Source organism: Lissotriton vulgaris, chromosome 3_1, assembly GCF_964263255.1.
Source record: "Lissotriton vulgaris chromosome 3_1, aLisVul1.2, whole genome shotgun sequence".
Taxonomy (NCBI): domain Eukaryota; kingdom Metazoa; phylum Chordata; class Amphibia; order Caudata; family Salamandridae; genus Lissotriton; species Lissotriton vulgaris.
In genome coordinates this window covers 1,062,377,077-1,062,399,970 of record NC_141689.1, presented here as the reverse complement: position 1 = coordinate 1,062,399,970, position 22,894 = coordinate 1,062,377,077, and the positions used below count along the sequence as shown (strand labels likewise).

Below are 22,894 nucleotides of genomic sequence, written 5' to 3'. Positions count from 1 at the left end.
TGTATATTAATGTATGTGGTATTCACATAGTGGTAACCTAGCTGAAGAGGCGGCGCTGTATAGGGTCAAAGGAAAATACACAGTGCACGAGAGGTACTTGGTTATTGCATAATTGCTGCATTGTGATGTAATGTTCTTTAAAGAGGTGTGTGGGTTCAACGGTTTCCTAAATTGGTGCAGTATTATAGTAGCCCTTGTGAATACAGGGAGGTTGTCCCAGGTCCTAATTACATTAATAGAAAAGCCTGCTGCCATGCTTTTTTTTTTAACACTTCTGCCGCTGCAGTATGAAGGTGACCAAGCTGAGGGTGTGCCCAGGGATGGCGAGCTTGTCTGCACCCACCTTGTCTTGCAAACGATGCAGCCGATTTTAAAGATGGGGCAGGCCAGCATGGGGAACCAATCGAGTTCCCTCTGGAGAGGGTGATGTGATCATATTTCTACCAGACCTGGATGAGACATGCTGCAGCATATAGGATGCCTTACAGGGGGTGTGAGGGGACAGTGTAGAGTCTGAGATGCCAAGGAATAGGGCGCTACCACCATCGAGGTTTAAGCACTGTTCAACGTTTTACCTTTTTCTTTAATTGGAGACAGCAACATTTTAGGTACTACCATCCTGAGGTCTTCTCTGCACTACAGATTTTTAGAACACCGGCAAAGTTTCAAGATGCAGATTAAATAATCCCTATAATTTAGTACAGTGTCCGATTTACTTGCTGCAAATGGCATAGCCAGCTCAACAATAAATGTACAGACAAAAATGGGAAGCATAAAAAAAAATAGGGATGAAAACTTGTCTTTGATGTAGAACAGATAATGTAGCAGGAGCGAGATTGTGGGAGGGGGGATGCAGGGTTTAAAAAGCTCTAGGGTCCAATACTCAAGGCATGGTGCGGACTCCGTTTCAATCTTTGTGGGCAAGGGCCATTTCAATCTTTGCTTTTGATGGAGCATGTTAAATGCAGATTTACGAGATCAGTACAAGGAAAAAACCAAAATTAAATTAGTGGAGTATTGGTTTCGGTCTTTACATGCAGCACAAAAATGTATAAGAAAAATATCTGTTTCCTAGCTAAATACACCAAGAAAAGGTCAAGAAGCGATTCATCCTCAATTTGTGCAACGTGTTATGCTGGGGGTGTTTCATGGTCTACCAAAACGTGCTCTTAATGCCCAGATTTCATCTGAAGGAGTCAGAAATAGATGTGCACGGTCAAGTAGCCTACATTTTCATGAGCCTATTCATCCGCATTTTGCCTACAGCAACACTGCAGATGCATCACCTGACTGGCACATGGGCCTCATGCAGGCATCTTCTTTCAAGCAAAACCAAGGCATACACAATACTTGCTTGTCACAGGGTAGATCGCAGAAGATCCCAACAGAAAAAAGAAAGGGATATATTCCCCTGTTGAAATTTACCGAGCAGACATTCTTTCCTAAAATGGGCAATGAGAAAAATAGGGCAATTATAAGTTTCAACATCTGGATTTATATTAATGAATGCCATATTAGGCAGCAGAATGCAGCAATGTTGAAAGGATAAAGTCATTAATAAGACAACATGTTTTTGGATGCTAGCTTTCATGACTTCAAAGTGTCCTGCAGCAGCGGTCATACAAATGGGCTTGAAGCACATAAGTATGTGCCGAAGGAGGCAGCGTGATGCCAGTATTAAGCAATTCTGGAGTAGTACGCATATTTTTCTGTTGTGTTCACTCCCCTCACCTCTTGAAGCCAAGTTGTCAGATTTGCTGCTCCCCGTTAAAATATAGAGAGCTTTACTGTCTCCCGGTAGCTGATCCATAAGGTGGATGCTGTAACTAGCCTTATTAACATCATACCACTGAGGTGAGCTATACAGTAGCCGACTTAGTCACCCCTAAAAACAAGGTTGGCAACTCCCAGATGCCCTTCAAAGATGAACACCGTGAAACAAAGCTTCACACCTAATTAAAAAGCCGCTTTTGAAGCCTGTGGAGTGACGCGGCAGGGAAAGAATGTAGTCGTTTGGACATCGTACTGTGTGATTTGTGAATAGCTTGCAGACAAATATTTCAGACTACTTTACACTGTTCAAAAAAGCATTTGACCTGAAGGAATGCGATATTCAAACCTTGCTTGTTTTCCTAGCTTTGAAAGCAGGAGAAACAGTTTTTTTCAGAGTCGTTTCATATATTCCTTTTGAATCTGTAAAGCTTACGGTTCAATGGGAGTGCACAAAAGTAAAGTACTGAATTATACAGCACATGCAGAGCAGAGCATGGAGACATTTCTGGCAAGTGGCATACGTAACACTGGCCCAGGAGCCACCTTAACCCCTCGCGGCCCGACACAGAGCCGCCCCTCCCCTGAACTGCTGGAGTCACGTTTCTATATCAAGGTGTTCCCTCAATGCACGGATTTAATCCCACTTGCACAGTTCACTCGTCACAACCAAGCTGTAAAAACGGTGAGAAAGTAAGTCTCCAGAATGGGAGATGAACACACGCATCCATGCCAGTCTACTTCATTAATGAGGGTGAATCCCATGGTTTTAGTCAAAAAAAGGTTGATATCAAACATAATTCACTTCAAGTTTAACGAAGAAATGCAATTCTGATTTTATTCTAGAACTGTTAGTTGGATTCCAGTCATATGACGACTTTCAAATAAGGGTAAATTAAAATGCTTAAAAGGTGCTCCCTTTAAAATGAACGAAGAATAAAATAGCTTTGTTAGAATAATAGTATATGTGGAAGAGGGTGACCTCAACGTAGTCTATGGAGGTATTTTGTTTGTGAGGAGGGGAACTAGGAGAAGTCAAAAGACGTTGACACATGCCAAATGAGGGCAAGCTGACCGGCCTGCTGCGGTTCCCAAATTTTGACATGTAGCTAATGCATAGTGCGGTGTACACATAAATCACGTCCTGTATCAACACACTCCGAGGCAGCCTGCGCAAAGACATATGTGTGGTCAAAATTGAGCAGCTGTCTCGGCCCGCGAAAGTGATCACGATCAAAGACAGATGGTGGCTGCGCTCGCGTCAACTCAAGTGCTAGGCTACCAAAAGCCTGTGGCAGCACTTTGGAAATCCCCTTACTAAATTTCTCGCAGCGCATGCGCTGGCTTAGCGAGTCCTAAAAATCTAGTTAACGTAGATGGTATTGCATACAAAATTTCATTAAGATCCCTTTGTGCATTGTTGTCTGTGCTTTGTAAGTTCATCCGCACCCTCAGTTACATTATTCTGTGCACTTTGTTTCTATTCATAACTGCAGTGTTACTTCTGTATTTATGATATGTTCCAGGTTTCAGTTTTTAAAATATTGTAGCACTAAGCAACGTACAGAGACCAGTAGTTACACATTACCCTCTCCAGTGAAAAACCAGAATTATATGTATGGGGGGGGGGTGGGGGGGGGAAGGATGGCTGGAGAGGGGAGCGGAGGAGGGCGACGAGATGGGAGTTTTGTAGGCTAGAAGCTACGTGTTCTGATAATGTTGCAGAGAATCGCTTGCAGTTAGTGATTTCAAGCTGAACGAGCACAGTGGACATTTTGTTGATGTTGGTAACGCCTGAGAGAAGGAAGAGTGAAGGACAGCAATACTTCTTATGAACCCGACCCCCCCCCTCAAAATAAAAACTCACACTCACTACCACCTGCTGATTACCGATGAAATATGTAAATGTATTTGGCAGTTCTTAGGATACAGGCTCGATATTTGCTTCCATTTGGTCAGCATCTACCATCTTGTGCAGTGTTATAATCAGCCTCCTCTGGTTGTGTTTTCTTACTGACTGAAATCTCTAATCAAGGCCAGGTTTCTCAGTCAAGCATCATAAGTCGCCGATTCGGAAATCTTAGCATCTGCGGATGAGCCCTTTCTTTTGACTACTGTCTATGAAAGAACAAACAAACCTTAACCCGCACACACTTTTTGCCTGGTATTTGATGCAACTTTGTCTGAAGTGCACTGAGTTCCTGCTAGCCAGGTCCTCAGTGCCAGTGTTCTTTTCCCAACACAAGTTCACTGGTCAATTAATCCCCAATTGACCAGGGCTTTAGCACCTCTGTAAGTCTCTAGTAAGTGGTACCCCTGGTACCTATGGAATAGGTACTAAAGGATGCAGCATATATTGTGCCACTCTAAGGGACCCAGGACCAAAGCCTTGCAGACTGCGTGACAAGAAGCTCTTAAAAGTGAAAACATGACATTACACACCCGTAACACTGCATGTAATATTTGTAAGTCACCCGTACAACAGTCCTTACAGCGCTAAGGCAGGATGCATTATATTACATGTGAGGACATATCTGCAAGAGCAGATCTGCCCCTGTGCTGGCCACTTCCATTACTGGCAGTACAAGTGAATAGGGAAGCCACCTTAAGGAGGTCAAAACGAGTTTCCCAGCTACATAATGGACTCACTGAAACCTACGGTGCTTCGTATCAAACACCTCATATTAATAAACACACACTGATTCTATTGATATATTTATTAATACATGGTCCCAGAGGGTACCTTAGAGGTACCCCCTGAACCAAACTAGTCCGCTAGTATGGTGACTAACTGGTCCTGTCCAGGCTGCCACCACAGACATGTTTCTGACCCCCTCCCGGAGGTGAGAGCCCCAAGATCGAAAACAAATCCTGCTCTGGCAGGAGGTGTGGTCACCTCCTCCAAGCAGAATGGCTAGTAATCTGCAAATCAAGGCAGGACGCTTCAGGGTTGGGGGAGGGGGGGGGGGGGCACAATACCGTGGTAATCTGCCCATCGCTTCCACATCTTACCATGCTTCTGGGCACAGCCTCTTGACTGAAAAACTGTGATTTCCACCCCCATACACCTGACAACAGCTGCCTTCCAAACGCCCACCGAAGTTGGGGATTCTGTCTTCCAGTGTTGGGCGATATCACACTTCGCTAATGTTAGCCCCAGAAACAGGAGATGTTGTTTATATCGATTCCCCCCTTTCTCTTCTGTGCTGTGAAGGAGGACCAACTTGGGCTCGGGAGGGATCCGCCACGACAATACCTGGGCAAGGAAAGAAGTACCAATGCACCAAAAGGGCTGCAGTGTGGTACAACTCCACACCGTGTGGAGTAAAGCCTAAGCGGTACCTAGAATAGCAGACCCTGTGCAAGTACTTAAATTGGATCAGGAGGTGGCGTGACGAATTAGCGGCACCACAGGCCCTGCCAAGGCCTCGGTCATCGTTATTCAAGTCTTCAATGTCTCCCTCCCAGGATATACGCAAAGCCAATAGGGTGTTGTGGCTATGTGTTACTTGGGTCTGATATATTTGTTGAATCTTGTGGGGGCCCAATACCCCATCAGCAGCCTACCCTCTAGCAGGCTGAACTCTGGCAAGTCTACCATGCTTAAAACATATGGGGATAAAGCATGTCAGAACTGAAAGTACTTGTAGAATTGGCTACGATGGAGTTGGTACTCATCTTGTAATTGTTCACTATTGTGTGTTTTTTGGGTGGAATTAGGTCCTCTGGGTCAGGGTTATGTCCACTTCCCAAAGGAGAGAAGTGGTCATATAGAGGGTGTAGTCAACCTAAAGGTAGGCAGCCCATTGGCTACTACCCAATACTCCCTGTAACACACCTTAATACAGCAATTAGGTGGCACTCCTGGTGCAGAGATTTCAAATTCAACAGACCAAAAGAAGAAGTGGACTGAAGTTTGCTGACCCGATAACAGAGGTGCATGACTGACTTGGCGCCAACCCTGCCACTCTGCCTGCGAGACCAGACTCTCGTGAAGAAACGGACTCGTCCCGCCACTGTGCACACTCCAAAAACAGAGAGGGCTGACAATAAAACAGCAATTGCCAAAGACCTTCCTTGAGGAGAGGAGTTACTCCCCTGCAGCTGCAGGCACCTAATGAAGCAAGGGCCGGTTCACTGCCCTTCCGCTCACTGGCCAGGACAGGTAGCACAAGAATAGGTAGCCAAGTTCCCATAGGCGAGATTCATTCTCCCTTATAGCTTGGGAATGCAATGGCCAACCGGAGCCACACAGTACCGATACCTGGGGTACCGGACTCCTTACAGCAGCCAACACTTGTTGCAATCAGTCCGGAAACAGACCCCGAGGAAAACCGACCTGCGCGTTGAGCGACCTCAGGGCCAGTGAGACGCACACTGTGAGTGGCCTAGCTGTCCTGTTTGTTCCTCTTCAGCAGAAACAAAGACAAAGACTGAGCCTTTGACAGGCGCCACGAAAAACCTCATAACACCTCTGCACCCGCACCCCACAGCCCAAGTTCGATGGAGGTAACGGTGGACCCCTCATGAGAACTTCAAAGGTTAAGCTCACCTTTAGGTTTGACAAAGTTGGACTTCCAGTCGCCAGCTGCAGCATCCTTCTGCAGGCCTCTACCAACAGCCAATGAAACCAGCACATAAACCGGACACCAAAAGGCACCACTGCACTCAAGACCCAAAGCCTGCGGAGGAGTGGACCAACAGTGTCCCTACGTGCCTGAGCATCTCGAGGGTCAAGCCCCCTTGCAGGCTCTCCAGAACTGACCCCCCAGTCCCTGTTTCCAGCCTCTTTCTAACCGGACCAATCTCCTTTGAAGTGAATGGGGCACCCAACGCTGGAACACTTCTGCTCCCGGATTCCCCAGAGACCCCGAGGTGACCGGTTTGCCCCATATTCACCTTGAGTCCTAGAGAAGGGTCCCATAAGTCACTGTTAAGTGCGCCCGAATGCAAACCATGTTTTCTCACATAGGATAACATTATTGCTCCAGAAACTGCACTGTTTCAACATTTGAAACGTATAATAATTCATACCTCAAAACGTACTTACCTGATTCTGATGATCTCGGTACCTAAATTCTTATAAAAAGTGTTATTTTTGTAAATTGGTGTCAGATTTCTTTGAGTGCATCCCTCACTTATTGCCTTTGTATGTGCAATAAATGCTTCAAACTACCCTCTGATAGGCCTAACTGCTCGCCCAAAGTACCATAAAAGAGAGCATTTGGGTTATCATGTGTGCCTCTGTCAGCCAACTGGTGTTTGCCTGGACTCTTTACACAGTGCACCTCATTTTGGTACACTATATAAAGAGCAAGCTTCCTACACTAAGGATAATATAGTGTGGCGAGATTTTAGAGAGCAGTTCAAACGTCAGATCTCCCACAGAGCTACATGCAGCAGTCTCCCACGGCCTACCTATGTTCCACACTTTCCCGGCCAATTACTACGGTCACGTCTGGAGCGGTCTCAGAAGTGGTCTGCCAAAAATATGCAAATCAACTGTCCGTCTTCACAGGTCTTTTACTATGTGAGTGACAGTAATTGCATGGACACTATATAGAGTGAACCGTGCCTACATGCTAGATCTCAAGGCCCCCAAACCTGCGCTACTAAGGAATATTACACTGTTGCTTTATATGGAACAGAAAGAACACTGGTACATTGGTGGGCAGATTAGATCACCAGAAGAAAATGAGCGGGATTGACGTGAGAGTGAATTGCAAAAAACACAGTTTATGGACAGAATGCAGAACCTGAACTCACTGAGCAGCAGAGCACCCCCGTCACAGCAGCTTCGTTCTGAGCACAACAGCTGGCTTTTCCAGCTACTGCTGACGTGGAAACTAAAGGGGGCAGAGTTAAAGGTGAAGCAGAGCACGAGGATTGTTAAGGGGGCAGGCAACAGGTATTCCGAGGAGTAGGCTGACAGCAAACTGCTGAGACCCAAACCCAATTAGGAGCGTGTTTTGCTCAACCTAGAAACACAAACTATTTTGAATCACATGGGTTGCAGGTGTGCGCTTTAAAGATAATTGTTTCTTTGCTTGTAATACATAGCGCTACACAGTCTTCAATTATTAAAATAAATAAATCACAAGCACATGCTGACTTTGTAACAGCAAAGGACGAGGAAGACATACAAAAAAAGGCAACAGCAAACATGGGCAGGAAACGAAGACAAAAATAGTCCCACAAAACTAACACAAACAACGAAGCGTAGAGATACCATTACTTGGGAAGTGTTCCATGGGAGGAAACAAAGCACAAAAAGGAGGGACAAAGAGGAAGGATTCACCTTCACAAACAAGCATTTTTAAAGGACAATCAAAAGGATGAATAAAAAGGCAATGGGTTGGCTCTAAGCCCACAAAATGTATCCAACGTCTCGAAGAGCGAGCGCAAGCGCTGCCTAGGCTTGACCTAAAAAAGGGTATTGTGAGACTCATTTTGTAAGGTTGTATGGCAACACTTGGTGTCAGTTTGCAGGATCCCATATTTGCACCTGAAGAGATTCACTTAAGAAACCTGCAGGAAGCTGCCTGGAATGCCACTTTCCAAGATATAAGTAAGCGTTTTAATTTAGGTACGGGTTCACAAGGCTGTGCAATTAATTTAGAGAGAACAATGACTAAATTCTACAAAGGAGAAATCCTAATGGGTGAAGACTTTCCTAAGCCATTGTAAGACATCCTTAATCACCGGGATAATGAAAAAAATATTGTGAAGGACACAATGTATGAAGTAGTGACAACCAAACTCATGTAACTAAAGGTGCCATTCAGTTAAATTTGTCAGAATAGGTCTCGCAACCCAAGCAGACTTCAAACAAATCAACATTCATGTTGGTCTATTTGAGGTCATTCTAAAGATACAACTTGGAGCAAGCTGGTATTCCTAGGAACCTGGTTAATCAGAAATATACATAAAACAATTTTTCTTTTGGATTCACTAATATCTAAATTTCTAGTTACAGGAGAGTTGATAAATGTACCACCCAATGAAGCAGAGTAATGGAAGTGTCAAGCATAAGTAGCAACAGTTAACACTTATGACAATAACATTACAGTTTAGGGAGGAAGACATTTGCATCATTTCCATAAAATGATTTTCAAGGTGGGTGCTCCAAGAGGTCAGAATGGTGCAGCTGAAGCGAACAGCAAGTTCTGAAGGAAAAGACACTATAAATCACATCAACAATTTCAATATTTCTACAGGAGTTTGGATGTCTAAGAAAAATGTAAACAAGAGCACATTTTTGATCATTCTTATGGGTAACTGAACTGATCAGAGTAAATTCAGCAAATTAAAGCAAGTTATCACTGATGTTTCGCCCTGTTGAAGAGCGACTTTAGAGGGAGCTTCATCAGGAAAAAAGAGAAAATAGTAGTACACAGTCAGATAATCGGGGGTAGATCAAGACCATCATAATTTGTCAAATTGAATCATAAAGCGAAAGTTTTGGGAGTAAATTTTACAATGAATCGTGGAAAACCAACAAGATCAACATGCAAGCTAGAGAGAATTTGTCAGTCTTTAAGGCAGCCGAAATATTTTTGTTGCTAGTAAGAGATGCAGGATTCAATAAAGAAAAATGAAAAGATTATGTTACCTACCTTGTAGGCATCTGTTTGTCGCTTGTAGTGATTGCAGATTCACATGATCTGATTAGTCCTGCAATATAGCGCTGGGTTCATTTTTTCGCAAATTATTTTTCTTTGAAGAAGTCTTTCAAATCATGAGGGGTCAATGAATCCTCCTATGGCGGTGAACGCACAAGGGCAACAACTCCACTGTTAGACTTTTTTTCTGCATAGCAACTGAGATCAGATAAGGAGTACTGAGTAGGAGAGTATAGTGACCCCTGCACGTTGTAGAAATAATCATGTAGGTCCCAGATATCTGCAGCAAACACTGGCTTCCGGGGAGGTGGGTGGTTGCATGTGAATCTACATTACTACATATGATAAACAGATGCTTATAGAATAAGTAATAATCTGTTGGAGCATGTGTGTGTGAGTAGATACACATGATCTGCATAGACTGTAAATAAGTAATCCCCTGAATTCTGGCTAGCCAGTGGATGGTACAGAGGTCTTCAACACAGTGTGAACACCTCTAACATGTAACCTTGCAAGAATGTTCACACAGTAGTGCTTTATGAAGGTGTGTAGAGTTGCCCATGTGGAAGCTTTACAGAGGTCAGCTATGTGAATGTTCTTAAGACTGCCATAGTGGCGCCCTGTTTTCAGGTGTAGTGAGGTCTGGGGAGGATAGGCAGGGTTCTTTTGGCTGTAAGGCAGCAAGTCTGGAAGCATTTGATGATCCACTATACCTGCCCTTGATACTGAATTACCTTTTAAGGAGGTAGTGTGAAGTAAACAAAAAGTTGTTCAGTTTAATGGAAGGACTGTCGTATCAGTGTAATACATAACTGCACGCGTGACAGTGTGTGTAGATCTTTTAATGCTACTGAGTCAGGCTGTGGGAAGAAGACTGGAAGCTCACTTGTCTAGTTAAGGTGAAAAGTAAAGACCACCCCTAGCAGAACAATATGGCTGGTTCTTAGGACAACCATGTCATTGTTGTGTGAAAAGGTCTCATCTGTTAGGGAGCTTCTTCTGTGGGGTGACAGCCATCTCTAGAAGGGTTGAAAACATTGGTTGTCTGGCCCGACCACACGTGGGCCACTAGAAAGAAGGTCAGGATGGTTTGCTGCTGTATCATTACCACAAACGGTAGAAGTGGGAAAGGAAGAAAAGTGTATGTACAGATCCCTGACCAATGAATCCACGGAAAATTGCCCATAGACTGGGGGATGTAAGAATCTGGAAGCAAAGTTTAGGCATTTTGCATTTTCGCAAGTGGAGTCAAAGTCTATGTTTAGGCCTTTCCCCTCAAAAGTAAGGGAGTAGTACTTGTGGGTCTAGTTCCCACTTGTGGACTTGTTGCTGCATCCTGCTTAGCAGTCAAAGTTGTATCACCCCTGGGAGTACTCTGCTAGGAGATACACCTGGTTGCTGACAGTTGCAGAGTGTGTGTGGAGTCCTGCTTTTGCAGCTATAACATGGCGGACATGTTCTCCGCCCGCCCCAGGACTATACTGCTCTGAATGTCTGGAGGAAAAGATTTGAGGGCTAGGTATATGACTAAATGTTCCAAATAGCGGAGGTGAAAATACTGCTTATGAGGTGGTCACAGACCCTGGACTGTCATGTTGTCTTGATGCACCACCCATCCAGCAAGTGAAGAGTCTGTGGTTATAGTCAATCACTTGTCTGTGAAGGGCCTGCCCCACAACAGGTTGCTGCTGTTTTACCGCTGCAGAGAGTGATGGGTGCTAAGCTGGCCTTAATCTTCCCAGTGACCCTCTGTTTGTGATCAGTGTGCCGAGAGGCAACCTTGAAGTGGATGCATATGGAGCATTGCGTGAAGGACTATGGCTATATATGAGTCGATTATGTCTAGAAAGCACTTCACTGTTGGAACTATGAGGGGTCAGAGTGGCTTATAGAGGCAGTAGCTGCTGAAAAGCAGTCACTCCATCATATGAGTAGGCCTTTGTTATGACTGCGTTTAGGACAGACCCTAGAAAATGTTGGGCCTGGTGGGCTGGAGTGGGACTTGGTAGGGTTGACTGTAAACCCTAACCTGTGAAGAAGGGAGATGGCAGTGTGGGTGAGGGATAGGCACTCCTGCCGGCCTCTACTCTTTGTTAGCCAGTTATCTAAGTAAGGGGAAGAAATCCACTGAAGAGGAGAGCTACCATTGTTAGGACTTTGGTGAAAATCCTTTGTGTCAGTGGTGACACTGAAGAGCAACACTTTAAACTGGAAGTGCTCGTCACTAACCATTAAGTGCAGGTAGAGCAGATGAGCTGGCTGTATGGGGATGTGGAAATAGGCGTCTTTCAGGTCTTTTGTGGCCAGACAGTTGCCTTGCTAAAGCAAACATGTTGACATTCTTTAAGGTGACCATGTGGAAATGTTCTTAGAGGATGTAACCGTTGAGAGGCCTGAAATAGAGGACTGGCCTTTTGGGGGATGCAGAAATACAGGAATGTTTTGCCCTGGTGTTTCACTGGGTCTATGGCCCCTTTGAGAAGGTGTGCATGGACCTCTTTATCAAGTGGGGAGAGGTGTTCTGAGCATAGGGTGTGTGTGCAGGTGGGACGTTCGGTGGGATTGAGGGGAGCTTGAGGTACTAGCTGTTCTCGATGATAGAACCCAGAAGTCTGTAGTGATTTCCTCCCAGTGGGGAAAAATATAGTGAAGCTTTCCCCCAACAGTGTTAGCCAAGTCAATGTTTGAGGTACAGGCTCCTTTGCAGGGGGTACCTCTGCCCCGATCCTTGGAGTTATTACCCCTAAAGCTGCACCATGTGTATCCCCTACCTCTGTGTTGGTGATAGGCCTGCTGCTGGAATTAGTAGAACCGCATTGTATTTTGGAATGTGGCCAGAGACTGCACTTTTTCTGCTGCTGGATGTTGGTACTTGAAGGGCACCCAAGGCCTTAGCAGTGTGAGTCTTTTGTTATATTTTCCAACATCTCATCAACCTGCGGAGATGGGGCTGGACCTCACGCTTAATGTCAGAAATACGCAGCAGGAGGGTCCGTGGAGGATAAAGCTGTTACCTCCCTAGCAAGGATGGAATGTTAGTTTCTGGATAGCATCCCCACCAGGGTGAAATGCATATCTACCTTGCGGTAGGCAGCTGTATGCAGGATGACACCGTAGTATTCTGTAATATTGTCCGGTGGGGGAGCTCAACATCATGGTCCTCCCAAGGATTGTCTGTGGGGTGTGGGTAGACTGATGCCCTCAAGATCTCTGCTGGAGAGTAGAGACTAGGACTACCTGAATCAGAATAAGACTCTGGTGACCCGTGAGGTTGTTCCAGAATATGAGGGAGGTGGAGGCAGATGAAGGGGTGGTAAACGAGGAGAACTGGCAGCATTGTTCTTCATTTCCTTGGCAGGCGTTGGTTGTAGAGCATTGTCCAGTTGTACTGTCCTCTACGGAGAGTCTCTGCTTTTCAAGGAAAGTTTTTCCGGTGGCAGAGATCTTGCCCATGCCGGGATTAATGATGAAGCATTGCAGCCTGTCATTGAGCTTTTGTTAGAGCTTCTGGAGGATGGGCCTTTCTTAGGAGTTGGCCGTGGATGGTCTCAAAATAGATACCGATTTTAGCACAGACTACACCTTCTGCTAGAATGGATTTATTGACTGACATTTTGGCGCCAACATGTGTACTCTGACTCAAAGGCCAATGGGGGCTGAAGCTTTCGGCTCGATCAGGTCTTTGCTCTGATCCCTGGCCTTGGCGCCAGAATTTGTCAGTGAGCCTACAGGTGACAGTGGTTGGTGCACGGAGCACAGCATCAGACCTCTGGGTTGGGGGAGGTGAAGGGGGGGGGAGCTATGCCTGGATGTGTATTTGCTTATGTGTTTGGTAAGTCTGGGTGTCGTCACTATTCGTGCGTCATAGGCTCAAACTGCATCGGTGTCCGGAGGCCCAGTCTTCGAAGATTATGTCCGGAGCAAGTTAGAGAAACAAAAAGAGCATGAGAGTAAACCTCTTCTCAACAAAGTGAATCAACTGTTCCAAAGACCATGACGTTCAATGAGCCTAAACTACTATCAACTTTGATACATGTTTAAGCAAACGGTGGAGAAAAACAAAAGTTGGCGCCTATGCATGTTCAATATCAAAGGAGGAGCCACTGATACTTCGTGTCTCGGATTAAAAAAAACAAGTTGCAAACATCCGAGCCTAACACTGGATGACCAGTGTATGCAGAGTAGATGTATCTACAGCCACAAACCGCTATGGACAGAGGATTTAGCCACATAAAGAGGACAATGCATTTGATGGTTCAGTCACCAGCTGCTGCATCTCTTTCACTTGAAGGCATATAAACAAATAGCTAGTGAAATGTCATTTTACTTTTTTTAGCATATTCATAGTTATCTGGTAGACTTGGAGAACTGCAGAAATTCGGGAGCCAAGTGGTCACACTCAGTGACGGCAAGCTAGAGAAGGTGCAGTTGGCACAGCAGTTGTGTGTGGCTGCATGGAACAGTAAAGTAAGTCCAAATAACACCCCTACCGTGCCAAATCTGGAGTTATCGGAATCACTGGGGCTATCTACTGTCTGATTAACAATCGCAGATGCCAGCAAGAAGATCTCAGGAAAGGTACAGACTAATGTCCTTGAGAAGTGTATTAACAGAACATTCCTTCATGGGTCTGCTCTCTTAAAGCCTATCAGCATACTTGTTGACTTGTTCACAACCAAAGTGAATGCTAAATTCTACATGTGGAAATCCTAGACTTCAAAGATATCTGGCCAAATGCTGCAGTTGAGCATTTATTAATGTTCAATTGTCACTTGTTGGAACTTGTTCCTCTTGCTAGATCATCAAATGTTGGGTTGATGCAAGTCTCAAACTATGCAAAGGTGTTTTGATATTTAATCATAATCTTGAGCTACGGAATGCCTGGATTAGAATTGTACCAAATTAACTGGGACTCATTTCTCTGCTGGATGCAGAGAAAATGATAGGAGAGATTCCCTTTCTACAGAACTGTATCTAGCAAGTTGCAATATAAGCATTGCAACTAGACTGATTGCAGATCATCCTCTAAAGCAAAGAATTCCAAACCTTTAAGACTCTGGAAGAGGTAGACCATGGATTCTATGGAGCCCTTCTATTCAACTCACCAATAAAACAAACCAACTTTTGAGTATTTTCAATTGAAGTACAAGACCACATGTATTTCTGTTCAAAGACACTAATTTAAGGCCTATTTAAGGATAGAATACCTCAATTTTTTAGCATATTCTATACAGAGGTAGTATGAAGAAAGACATTTTACAACAAAATAACAACTCAAAGCCACCCATCTAACTTAAACAGCAGAAATATGAAAGTTGACACTGGGAGCCCAGCAGGAGTGTGCTAGATGTAAGTGTAGAAGATCAACAGGTGTATGAACGGAGCAAAAAATGTAGTAAGTGACCGGCTCACCACAAATAAAACTCGATTTAGCACTTTATTTAGTAAGTTAGGGGTAACACAGAAGATGATGTTCAGTGAAGTATGCAAGATTTTTCTGAACGCTATGCTTCATCTGCTCCACGGCAAGAGACTGGTTACAATTTAGATCTGGGGTGTTATGTCAAGTGACCGTAAAGTTGTAACTCAATATAATAGAAAACATTAGTTAGGAAGTACTGAGATAATAAAGAATTATTACAACAGCAAAGTTCCTGGCCCCAGCAACTTTCCTGACAAAATGTAAAAGAGGCATGGCAGCACGGTTAAGTTATTTATAACAATGTAGCAGAAGCCTTTCAGGACATGGGGTTCTCAAAGTCCAAAAAGTATCCATTGCCCAGTTTTACAAACCTAGCAATATCCGGTTAATCAACCAATATTACATTTGACTTGTGGCTAACAATTTACTTTTCTTTGGCAATTATATTTATGGTTGCTACTCAAGGTACCTGCGAATTCCCCCTTTTTAACCATATTAGGCACCCGACTGGATATGGATGCTTGAAACAGCTCCACAGCACTAACAGATGGCTCCAGTCCCTCCCAGTCATGGTAAGACAAGACCATATAAAAAGGTACCAATCTGTGTGCTGGTGTCAGTTCTTGCCCATTTCCCCATGTTCTCAGAGGAGGAGATTAGACCTACACACAGAGTAAAGAAAGGCAGTGTACAAGTATTACTTGGGACATTAGTAACGAAATCCACAAAATTACTCCTTAAAATAAAAAAGTGGGACGGCAATGAGGAATCAGACGGCTGATTCAAAGATAATTTTTGCAGATGAAAAGTACAGAAAACACCTGGATAATGACACAGAAGTGTCTGTTGCAATGGTGGAATGTGCCTGAATGTGTTCAGGTAGTTTATTTACGGCCAAGGCTTAGCACAACTTGATGCATAAGACTATCCTGCTGGAAAGTCTTCTTCTTGTGACCTGGAAAATCTAAGAAGAGATAATCCACTGGTGTTCCCTAGTCTGACACAGTAGAATATCCGGGATCACCAGGATCTCAATGATGCAGTCCCTCCTCACTGGTGGGATCAGGAGAAGGGGATGAAAGTTGGTAGGTGTAAAATCTGGCAGACGTTAAAAGGTGAAAACACCGTCGCGAGAACATTTAAAGCCTCCATAAAACTGATTGAAAGAGCACAAATTTACTTGCTCAATCTCCGTGAACAAAGGTGGAGGCTGGAAATCTTCAAGATAGAGCACTTTGCTCCATTGGTGTGATAAGAGGTCTCCTCTGAGTGAAAAAAAAGAGAAGAAACAGAGGGTACAGAGGCTCCAAGTACTAGAACCTTGGTGCCCAGTGCGAGGCAATGAGAGTCACTTATGCTCAGTTTGGTCTCACTTTCCTCAGCACTTGATGAATCAGGAAGGCTGGGGTGATTGGTGGGAATGAGTAACGTAGCTCAAATGTACACCAAAATCGCCCTTTCATGCCAAATGTGTCTCCCAGGGCTCACTGTAACAGAATTTTTATAACACATCTCATTGCATGAGTGGGAATGACACGTTTGGGGTATTTGTTCTTAAAGGGTCACTTTTTGATCCTCAAGAATTACAAGCCAGAGCAAAATGTAATGGATTTGAAATACGTTCAACTTAGACAGGCGGCAAAGGTATCAAAACTTACTTTCTTGCCCTTCGCAAATTAGTCCAAGTGACACACATTAGGAGTTCAAAATGTATCATGGGGCAGGTATCTAAATTTTATAGAATGTGTTTGATTCCTTGTTGGGTGATGACTTTCCGGCCAAGCAGCTGTGTAAATAACTTTTTGACTAAGATACCGGAGAAAATAGAACGGTTTTGTGGTTACAGCAAATATCCCTAAGTTAGAGACACAGGTTGGTGCACTTTAAATTCGTCAGCTGCATTATACCCCTGAACTATTGTGTGAATTTGATGTGACTATCAGTGCAAAGTGTCCTAGTGCCCTGCAAGCCATACTACGTTTCTTCACTTGGCTTGGTAATGCCCAGCTATATGCATTCTAGAGTGAGATATAACATTTGCTTGCTGACAATCTAGGACATATTCAGTAACTGGTCCCTTGGATAGCTTTGCTGGGCTATGTGAAGGACTTTCCAAAAGCTGTGCGAAAGACTAGCAGCATGATTGCTGCTACGAGGGAAGCACAGAGTTGCTATGACAGGTTAAAAACTGGTTATGATGAGGCCTTTTGCAATGATTCTGTGCACGGATATGCAGATACTACCTAAGCAAAGCAGGCTCAAGGATATGAGTTACCACTTCTAGGCACATCTTGATATACCACTACAAGAAACTGAATTGGAGCCTAGTAGAGACACTATTTAATTTAAACAGATTCTAGAGAACTTTTTGATTAGAAATTGTTATTTGCAATTACTCTGTTGATGAGGAACTGCTCTATTGTCTGAACCACATGAAGCTTTTGTTGTTTGTACTTACTTGTAATACATAAAGATTTCACATAAAAACTTTCCACAAGATCATAAACAACCTGTTCCTTTTGTCGAGACTGGTTAGTCATATCTTTTAGATGCACTATCTAGGAGGCTATGGAAGAAGCCTATATCGTCCGGGAGGCTATGGAAGCAATCTATATAGTTTGAGAGTGTGTCTGAGGCAGTTGGAGTTCTAGCACCCTTGACTGGAGCTATATATTCATTCCATTTGGGACATGAAGACAAGAAGTAGCTTTTCTAGTATGAATGAAACATAGACATCCTCATTGCCCCTCAGAGTGAAGCCTCTTTTTGAAACATGTCCCACAAGATCTAAAAAGTTTTTTTTGTTAGATGTAAAAGACAGTCTGAGTTGTTGCCAGGTGCTAAGTCCAAAGATCTATGGTGAATCTTTGTAAATAGCAAAGACAAAGTTGAAAATTATATCTTATCGATGAGGAGAATGAGCCTGAGCTAAAAAAACTCTTCGCACACGATGTGGGCTTAAAATCGTAAGCACTGTGGCTATCGTCTCCGATTGATTGAAGTCTGGTTCATTTTAAATTATGCAATTATGATATTAAAAAGTCTCCTTGTCAGCCTAAAGAATATGTTTCGAATTTAACTGCAATTTGATGTTTCCAGGGGACTCCCAGATCATCAACTGGGAGGATTCAAGCATGTAAATCATGAAAGATGCAATTAAGGAGAAAAACGTAAAGAGTACTTCTTAGGTACCTGTCTTTTTCTCATTTTCATTTTTGGGCCTCGTTTGGTTCACATTTTTGTTTTTGCCAATTGGTCTTTATCTTCTATTGGGATTTGGCATTAACTCACTTGTGCTAATGAGTGTCACAACAACTTTACCAATGGGAGGGACACTGAATTTGCACTAGAAATATCTAAGTAGGGCAACAGAGGATGTCTGTAGTGGTGATACTCTTTTTGTACAAACCAATGGCGCAGAGTTAGAGTTTGAGGTTTAAGGTTACAGCTGATACTTTGGAGCTAAAGCTTGAAAACTTGTATGAAGGCCTAAAAATAAGAACAATACATGTTAAAGGTTTTAGTTACTTGTCTAGTAAGGAAAATGTTACTTACCAGTATGCATGTAGAGCTGCAGAGTTGCACACTGTGCATAGATTGCCACCTAATGTTAGGCCCAGATGTTTGCAGTTTGTTGTTGTCCTGAAAAGTTCTTTGGAAGTCACGAGATAGGTGACTCCTCCTTTGGACCACATTGCGCATGGGCATCAGCTCCATCCTCAGATTGTTTTTCGCCATTAGGGAAATGAGAGCTTTGCAAGAAAAAGGAAGGATGTCCATGTAATTTGTATCTAATGAAGAGAATACTGGAACAGAGAAGGGTAGCCGGGTAGGCGTGTGCAACTCTGCAGCTCTACATGCCAAGAACAGATGCATACTGGTAAGTAGCATTTTCCGTTCAAGGCATATGAGCTGCAGATTGCACACTGTGCATAGATTGTATAGCAGTACCCACTCTTAGCGGCGACCACCCCTATCTGTTGCAGTAGTTTAGAATAATGTTTTGAGAACAGCCTGGTCCACATTAGCTTGTTGTTTGGTTTGCACATCTACACAATAGTGTTTTGGGAATGTGTGCGGTGTATACCATGTAGCTGCTCTGCAGATGTCATCTAGGGGAATGTTTCCTAAAAATGCCATTGAAACCCCTATCTTTCTTGTAGAGTGGGCTTTAGGAGGAACAGATCACGTACGTTTAGCTTTGTGGTAACAAATCTGTATGCATTTGACAATCCATCTAGCTATCCCAGATTTTGAAATGGGATTACCCTTGTGTTGTGGTGAGAAAGACACAAAGAGTTGTTTTGTTTTACGAAAGGGTTGTGTCCTCTCGATGTAGTATAGCAATGCTCTTTCGACATCTAAAGTGTGAAGAGCTCTTTCTGCTACGGTCTGTGGTTGCGCGAAGAAAACGGGCAGTTCCACAGATTGATTGAGATGGAATGGAGAAATGACTTTGGGCAGGAATTTTTGATTAGTACGTAGAACTAACTTATTATGATGCATTTGCAAGAAGGGTTCTTGAATGGTTAGTGCTTGTAGTTCACCAACTCTCCGCAGAGAAGTAATAGCTACTAGGAATGCAACTTTCCACGTTAAAAATTGTAGTTCACATTTGTGTAAGGATTTGAAGGGAGGTCCCATTAACCGTGTGAGAGCAATGTTTAAATTCCACACAGGTGAAGGTGGTACTCTGGGAGGAATTACTCTTTTACAGCCTTCCATAAAGGCTTTAATGGCAGGCACTCTGAACAGAGATAGATGTGGTCTGTTTTGCAGATATGCTGCAATTGCAGCAAGATGTAGCCTAATAGACGTGTAGGCTAAGTTACATCTTTGGAGAAGCAGTAAGTATCCTATGATGTGTTGAACAGACACGTCTAGAGGATTAATATGGTTGTTGTCACAATATATTACAAAGCGTTTCCACTTGGCAGCATAACATACCCAAGTGGTTGGACGTCTAGCTTCTTTTATGACATTCATGCAGTCTGGAAGGATATCCAAATTCTAGGATTTCAGGAGCCAGATCGCAAGGATGAGCTGAGCTGGGTCCGGGTGTCTGATTTCTCCACGGTTCTATGTTAAGAGGTGTGGAGACAGGTGCAATTTTTGGTGCGGTACTACAGACAGTTGTAGCGGTGTGGTGTACCACCGCTGTCTGGCCAACGTTGGAGCAACTAGGATGAGGGTCAGAGAATGCTGCTGTAGTTTGCTAACTACTAGTGGCATGAGTGGTAGAGGTGGAAATGCGTACACAAATCTGTTTGACCAGTTCATGCATATCGCATTGCCTTTGGACAGTGGGTGTGGATATCTGGCGGCGAAGCTTGGGCATTTGGCGTTTTCGTGGTTGGCAAAGAGTTCTATTTGAGGTTGTCCCCACATCTGAAAGAATGGTTGAAGAACTTGCATATGAAGTTCCCACTCATGGGTCTGTTGGGTTTGACGACTTAACAGATTCGCTATGGTATTTTGTACTCCTGGAACATGCTGGGCTAGAAGGAATATGTTTTGAGGTATAGCCCACCGACATATTCCTGTGCTAGTTGAGAGAGTTGTAGGGAGTGTGTGCCTCCCTGCTTCTGTATGTAATACATGGCTGTCATGTTGTCCGTGCGGACTAACACAGCTTTGTTTAATACTTGCTTTTGGAAAGCTTTTAGTGCTAGGAATATTGCTAGTAACTCCAGATAATTGATGTGGAGTAACTTTTGTTGCGGTGTCCACCTGCCTTGCATGGTGTGTTGCAGTAGGTGGGACCCCCAGCCGTAGAGCGATGCGTCTGCAGTCAAGATTATCTGAGGAACTGGCTCTAGGAATGGTCGTCCCTTGGAAAGGTTTTTGGTGTTCCACCACTGCAGAGAGCGATGAGTCCGACCATCTACCAACACTAGGTCTGTTAATTGACCTCGAGCCTGGTTCCATTGACGTGATAAACACTCTTGTAGAGGACGCATTTGAAGTCTTGCATGGGGCACTATGAAAATGCAAGAGGCCATCATCCCTATGAGTTGCATGAACACTCGTGCTGGAAGGGAGTGCTGTTGATGAAACTTTGTCAGAAGAGTTTGCATGCTGGCTATCCTTGCTGGAGTGGGATAAGCTAGCGCTGTGGAGGTGTTTATTGTGACACCAAGGTACTGTTGTACTTTGGATAGTTGGAGATGAGACTTGGTGTGGTTTATTGTGAACCCCAAGTTGTGGAGCAGTTGGATTGTGGCATGAGTGTGTTCCACGCATTGGTTGTATGAGCCAGTCGTCGAGGTATGGGAAGACATGGATGTGCTGTCTTCGTAAATGCGCTGCCACTACTGCTAAGCACTTGGTGAATACTCTTGGTGCTGTTGTGACACCGTATGGGAGTACTTTGAATTGATAGTGCTTCCCGTCTATTACAAATCTGAGATACTTCCTGTGAGCCTCGTGAATGGGAATGTGGAAGTATGCGTCCTTGAGATCTAGAGTAGCAAGGAAGTCGTTTTGTAACAGGAGCGGAAGGACTTGTTGGAGTGTGACCATGTGAAAATGGTCTGACTGTATGTATATGTTTACTGGTCTGAGGTCCAGAATAGACCTTAGAGAGACGTCCTTTTTTGGCACTAGAAAATATAGAGAGTAAACCCCTTTGTTTTGATGGTGCAGAGGAACTGGTTCTATTGCACTTTTTTCTAGCAGAGATACTACTTCTTGCTTTAACAGTAATAGATGTTGTTTTGACATTGGACGCTGTTTAGGTGGTATGTTTGGGGGGGGGGGGGGTAGAGGTTAGTTCTAGACAGTAACCTGACTGAATAATTTGTTGCACCCACCTGTCTGATGTGATGTTGGTCCAGGCAGGAAGGAATTGTTGCAGTCTTTCCCCCACAGTAGTGGAATGTTGGTGGGGGGGGGGGAGTGATTGGGTAGGGGTGGAGGCAGAGCGGGAGTTGTTAGTCTTGCTCTGCGTTTGTTGTTGTTACCCCTGTAACCCCCTCTCTGGTAGCCCTTAGTGAATGTGGATTGGCTAGGGGTTTTGTAAGAAGTGGAGGGACTTTCCGAGGAGTAGCCTCTGTATGATGAGCGACGAAAAGAACGTCTGGGAGTTTGCTGCTGCAAGGCTCCCATAGATTTTGCTCTATCAGTGTCTTTTTTAATTTTTTCTAAAGACACGTCACCATTTGGGCCAAATAAATGTGTCTCATCGAATGGCCGATTAAGGATGGAGTTTTGTACCTCAGGTTTAAAACCTGAAATACGTAGCGAGCCATGTCTACGTAGAAGGGTGCCCTTGAGGCGGTGTCTGCAGCATCTAGGGCACAACAAATGGAAGTATTGGTAATGTTTTTACCTTCCTGTATAAGTTCACTGGCCCGATTCTTGTATTTGTCTGGTAGTCCATCATAATGTGCCCTGTCATATCTTGCCAGCAAAGCTTGGGTGTTGGCAATGCGCCAGGTGTCAGCTGCTTGTGGCCCTGTTTGTTTGCTGGAGGCGTCAAGAAGTTTAGATTCTTTGTCTGGTGGTGAGGCCTCACTTATGTCTGAGAATTAGCACGTTTACGTGCATTAGACACTACTAAAGAATCTAATGGTGCTGGACCTTTAATGTAAACTGGATCTGAAGGGGCAGCTTTATATTTTTCTCAATGCGAGGGTTGAGGACCCTAGCCCTGACAGGATCCTTAAAAACCTCTGTTGCGTGCTTGATGACACCTTTAAGCATTGGCTAAATGACAGTAGACCTTTGTGGGTTATCAAAAGTGTCTAATAGGAAATCTTCCTCCACTGCATCAGTGTGTGTAAGTCCACCCCGTGATACTGGGCAGCTCTTTGGACTAGTAGGTTAAAACCTATAGTGTCCTCTGGTGGGGAAGGTCTGGAAGGGTATACGTCGTCTTGTGGGACGTAAGGCACATTAGGGGTGTTGTAATCATCCCATGGAATAGGTGACTGAGGGGGGACTATGGGTCTTGCTGGGTCATGTGCACCCCCACCTGTATCAGAGTCTGTGTCTACATCATGGTCTGGATTAGTGGATGGTGTAGGTGAATGATGTGGTGGAGGAGGTGTAGGAGGGGGAACAGTATGGGGAGGTGGTG

General features: G+C 44.1%; 1 protein-coding gene across 5 annotated transcripts in view; it reads right to left on the bottom strand.

Annotated features, from left to right (window-relative positions):
- The window catches only part of ACO1 (aconitase 1), a 533,052-nt gene that overhangs the window by 168,224 nt on the left and 341,934 nt on the right, over nucleotides 1–22,894 (bottom strand). The window lies entirely within an intron of this gene.